Below are 6,000 nucleotides of genomic sequence, written 5' to 3' on the forward strand. Positions count from 1 at the left end.
TCGAGGATAAAATTCTTGATAATTTAGTTATTTATAATGAAAAATGGATACAGCGTTTCTAAAATATCCCGTCCTGTAAATGCGCGCTAATTTAGTAATGGGAAATTCGTGTATTTTACACACGGCGCAAGTGTATATTGCAGTAATATGATTTTCTACGATACTGTTAGTGCGCACGAGGAAAGCCTCGTTAACATTGTGAATGTTTACAGCATCGATCGATAATACGTTAAAATTTAATCTTCCGATACCTGTGCCTCATGATTTTTCGATTATCGCGATCATCAACCCCTCTCGTTTTCGATAAATATCCAAAATGTTGAAACGTAACAGCTATTTCCTCTTCCTCCGTGTATTTGAACAATTTCAGGGCACAGAGGAATTTTGGAAAGTTCCAAATATCCACGCAACTTGCCAAACGTACTAAACTTTCATGAATCGAACGAAAAAATACAAATATAGTCGTATAGATACAAATGTCCAACCTCTAATATACGATCGACATACACTTTACGTGAAAAGTAAGAAATATAATATAATGCCTTAGATAATAAATATTTATATTTCAATATTTTTCAATATCTCTGTTACGATCGTATTGAATATTATATTTCCTACTTATTTAGCTATAATTTTTAAATTTCCTTAAAATATTCACTTACCGTCAAAATCGTACGAATTTATATTTTCTACTTTTTTTTAAAAAAATTATCGTATGAATTGGTTCCACGATTATTCCAATTTTGATTCCAATTCATCTCGAAATTCAAAAGCAACTGATTAGTTCGTTTCTGCTGATATTTATCGATAAACGGATATATTATATCGATCACTGATGTAGATATACCTATAAAAAAAAAGAAAAGTATCAAATCATGCGTGATCAATCGAGTTTACGTGGAATCATATCGTATCGCGAACGAAAACGCGTGTCGCTGTGTTATTGCTTCTGACTCGATTTAACTACCGAATTTATACGGGATGCTTGCTATATGCAAATGGACGGCGCGAAGCTTCGAGCTTTTAATCGTGACCCGACCGGCTTAACCACCTACCGAATCCGACATTGAAACCATTTTCTCGTAATTCTGGAAAGAATTATCGTCGGCCTATATCCTCGATCGTGAATCCATGCGACCATCTCTTGTTTTTTTTCTACTCGTACTTTCTTTTCGTCATCATTTAAATATGAAAAAGTGAATTGAATGCTCGATATGCATAATTATGTGCATGTTTTTAAAACTGGAATTAGTGGAGCAAGTTAAATCGTGTACTTTATTGACGTGTGCTTTTTGATAAAATTAATATTTTTACTCGGATGGCAATTATTCTAATAGTTAATTCAACATTACTCGAATCAGATATTTTCTATTAATATCGCGCGAATTTCGATTCGAATTGACAATCGCGTGATATCGACGATAAAATTACCAATTATACCTACGTAATATAAATTATTTAAATTTCAACAGCTTCGAGTCGAGAATAATTTTAACGGAATTAATTTTAAAAATCAATTAATCAGAATTAAAATCGTTATTTCGAGACGAAATACGTTTCTCTAATCGAATCTCAATTTCAAAAAAAGAAATAGAAAATTGAAAATTATAATTCCTCTCTAACGCGCATCATATAGTTAACGAAATAAGAAAGAAACCGATCGATGAAACCAAAAACTTTTTTAAAACGCTGTATATAAAATTTTTTTTAAATAAAAGTACACGCGGAAATAGTTTCGCGAATTTTTTTTACTCGATATACCTTCAATCGAATCGAATTAGCTCGACGCTAATTACATGCGCGTTTTAATCCGTCGACTCGGGGATGCACGTGGCTTGATTGCAGGGCATTATAATTAAATTTTAATTCGATTAAAATTCGGTTATAATCGGTCCACGCCGTGCAAAGTCGTCCCTCCTCGTCCAAACGGATTTTTTTTTTTTTTTTTTCGTTCAACTTTTCGCTCCGTTTTCGGGATTAAAGCGAGAAAGTTTCTCCTTCGGGCGAGATACGAATATTTCACTTCTCCTCGAGAACCGTCCTCGAGAACGAGAATTCCATAACTGATGTTCGTTGATCGAGCGTATTATGCTTACCATCGTTTCGCATCGAGCTGTGTGTTTATATACGTAAACCGAGGCGAAAGATTTCCGAGAATGTCGGGAGAAAGGAGAGTGGGGGGTCGGATTTCTCGATGCCGAGAGACAATAACCGCGTGTATATTCAAACGGAGGAAAAAGTTATCGTTGGTCGGAATAGTTTTGTCGGGTGGATACATTCAGAAGTAAGGGTTCACTCCTGAAATTCTCCTCTTCTCGATGGATTTGAATTTTCAAAAAACCGTCTAAGAGGGCCGAGTATCAAGACATCGATATTAAAGATAAATCTCGTGGAATAAATAAAGGGGTTTACATTTTTGAAATTCAAATATATCTTCTTCTTCTTTTTTTTTCATAAGGCTTTCAAATTTAGCAACGAAATGTATTTTTTGGACGGGATTGTAATGCGAGAAATATTATATCGATAATATTTCGTGGGGACGTAAGTTTCTATTTCTGGAGAGCAAGCACATTATTTTCGAAATATTTAAATAAAATTTCGAAGAAATATCGTGGAATAATAAAAGATCCATCAAAGTCTCCATCTCTGGTTCGAATCTGAATCAAAGAAAATACAATAATAAAAATCTACAAGTCTCGAGAAAATTTAATCTAAAGATCACACGATGTTACATTTTCTATTCCTCCTCTTAACAATCGACCATACTCTCAGAAATTCCTATAAAATTTATTATATCTCTTCTTAGATCCAACAACCTTTCGATCGAAAATCCTGGAAATCGAACAATCGATCGGATCGGTTCGACATTAAAAACTGCTCGTTAAATTCGCCCGTTCGATCCTCCAATGAAATCTACGTATTTTTAAACAGGGATAGGAAGGAAAACGAGTTCCGATCCTTTTATTAACCCCTCCTCCCTGTACGTATGAAACACGCGAGCCGAAATGCGCCACGGCCAGATTCTTACGTGCAAAACAGTTGATGGCGATCAATGGGTGGCGGCGCCGCGGAAGGAGATTGAAGGTGATGGGCAGAACAGACGGCGAAGCCTGGCCACGAGGCATTCAACGAGGCTAACTCTATCCCGGCAAATTACATTTCCATCCCGGTGCGTGATAGGTGCAGCAAACATGCCCGTCAACGTCCGACCGAGTTTCTCCCTGATTAGTTACACTCGACGCACGGATTATATTTCCAAAGGCAATTAATTAACCAACTTCCTCGTGAGTCGCGCGACGTGTCGCTATATATATGTGTGTGTGTGTGTGTGTGTGGGTGTCTAATGGCGGGAGGACAGTGGCCGGTTTGGACGAGACAGGGTTTTGGAAAATGAAATTTCTCAGAGGGGGCCGCTTTAATGGAAACTGTCGCCTAAAACGTCACGATAAAGCCTTTCCGATCGACAATCGCACGATTGAACTGGCTTCGATGTACTTGAGGCGAGGTCTTTCTTATTTTTCGACTATTCTTTATTGCCAATAGGTAAAGGAAATTATTGGAAATATCGTGCAGTTATCGTGTGAATGGTTTATTGATAATGATTGAGAAAAGTATTTATAACAAGCGGAATTACTTTTCTTTTTGATATTTAATAAGCACGATGCTCTAACGTTTCATTTATTATTTTTATGCAATATTTGAGCGATTTCATATTCTTGATTGATTAAGGAGTTTCTAAATAATATAAGTTTAATTAATTTAAAATATCGAACAATTAAAATTCATCTCTCAATTATTGTCAATACATTGAAAAGTTTCGATTTCCTGTAATGTCAAATCACGAGAGCCTTTAATAATCCTAAATCCTAAATTGAATATCTTGCTTTAATATTTTCAAAGAAAATTCCCAGAAATTTCGACGAAGGGAAATTAAAACGTGTCCCCGCGCAAGATTTCCTCGGGTTCCCGCGTTTCGGCCAGCTTAACGTCGCTGCCGGAAACGTTGAAGTTTCCAGTTTTGCTTGCATCGCGTGAAACGAGTGGAATTTGCTATGCAACGTTCGCGCAATTTTCGTCGATAAATCTATCGAACAAATGATCGAAAATGCATCTACTTTGTCCTTGTCGTAAGAGTACGAATGGAATCGCGATAAAAAACTAGCATTCATTGATAATAACTTTCACTCTCGACAGTATCCATCAATAAATTTCGAGAATTTTCGCTCTAATATTCGCATACTCTTCTATATACGATATACTATAACCATAAGAGTGCAAAATAGAGTTTGAAGAAATAAAAGCGTCGTTTTCAAAATTATCTCTCGTCCACAGCATTAAATGCAAGCCCAGTTCTACATTTACAACTTAAGTCGACAAGGTGGGGAACGTTGTTTCGAAACGACAAGCCGCGGATGTCCCGCAGTGGCGAGTGAATAACACGAAAAACGAATATTCGTTCGTGATAAAGTCGGCTCGGCTGACCAACGGTAAACTACTCCACTTGTCGCGGGCATATTGCATACGGGCTGTCAGCTCGCGTTACGCGTACACGCCAACGCGATTACCTCGGTGGAAATATTTCACGATAACCCGGATAGGGTTAAACGAGATACCATTTAATACACCGCGAGCCGCGTGAACATTTTGTTCAGTTTGCACCGCGTTAATTATGAGCACGTCAAGGCTTGCCGATATACTTCCGTTCACGTTGTACGCGTTACGTTATGGAATGGATTTAATATCGCGTTATAATCCCGTGAATAATAACGCGATTGATACATCTCCCTGATCCGTTTACTAAAATTCAACGTATTGTATTTATCCATTGAAACAACAACAACAACGTATAAACGTATAAACGTCTCTTTGAAATTTTTCTCTTTTGAAAATCCGGTGTTAAAAGAGAATCGTTATTCACTCACCCAATCAAGTGTCTCTAGCACAGCTGTGGAGCTGGCCTATTGTTATCCTCGACGGTAGCGCCTCGTTGCACATCCGATCGCCTCAAGATCGTTTCCCGAACTCGCATCGAGCTATTGCCGATCGAACAACCATCCCCTCGTCGATCACCGAGTCCTTCCTCATTCCGTTCCCTTCACTTGGAAACAAACTCGGTCGAAACACCGTCCGCCGCGACGTCACACGTGATCGACTCGATCCCGTATATCCACATACGGTTAATAAAAGCATACGAATGAATATAGTTTTTTATTTCGACGAAAAACACGTCCAACGATGATACATGGATACGGAAAGGATAGGAAGAATAGGAGGGGAGGAATGACGTTCGTAACGAGAGGGATGCCCGAGCAAAACAAAAGCAAGACAGAGGGAACGACGTTACGCACGCGGTGGCCAGTCGCAGACTGAACTCGCGATCCGCGAGTAGCATCGATTTCGGTGGAGGGGGAAGAGACTACCTGCCGTGAGTGGGAGGGAGGGGTTGGAGGGGGGCGCGCGAGGGTGGAAGGGACGAGGGCGGACGAGGCACAACGAGAGGAGCAGTCAACCTATACGCGTGTCTAACGGTCGCGTTGGACGAGAGCTTATTTCGCTTCGTGAGAGCTGCTTTAGAACTAGAGAGAGAGAGAGAGAGACAGAGAGAGCGTAGGCGTGAGTGTACATTCCGTCTGGTCGAAATGACGCGCGGAGACGATCGTGAAAATATGAACTAGAAATTTTACTTCTTACTTACTTCTTACCGTGGAACTATTATCTGGTGTTTGTTGATGCGATGTAATTGTATTTGCATAAGCGAAGGAAAGAATAGTTTTAGAATTAATATCAAAGTGAATCGGATATTAGTCCTGGTAATAGTCCTTTTCTATTAATTAAACGAAAAATTCTGATCGAATTGAGACGGATGTATGAATAATTTAATTTAATCAATAGATTCATGTAAGCAGAGCTTTATGTATAATGTTTATAGGAGAAAGTCATCGTACACTTTTTCATCTAGATATTTTTGTACGATTAATAGAATTGTAATTTAATTATGTT

The 6,000-nt window shown here is 38.5% G+C and overlaps 1 protein-coding gene across 4 annotated transcripts in view; it reads right to left on the bottom strand.

The window, feature by feature from the left end:
- Positions 1-5,382, bottom strand: part of LOC408922 (discoidin domain-containing receptor 2) — a 140,057-nt gene extending 134,675 nt beyond the window's left edge. For all 4 annotated transcript variants that reach the window (XM_026441612.1, XM_026441611.1, XM_026441610.1 and 1 more), the window contains exon 1: positions 4,923-5,382. The gene's annotated coding sequence lies outside the window, so the exon portion shown is untranslated. The remainder of the gene's footprint in view (positions 1-4,922) is intronic.
- Positions 5,383-6,000: the final 618 nt, after the last annotated feature.

This window comes from Apis mellifera, linkage group LG7 (genome assembly GCF_003254395.2).
Source record: "Apis mellifera strain DH4 linkage group LG7, Amel_HAv3.1, whole genome shotgun sequence".
Taxonomy (NCBI): Eukaryota; Metazoa; Arthropoda; class Insecta; order Hymenoptera; family Apidae; genus Apis; species Apis mellifera.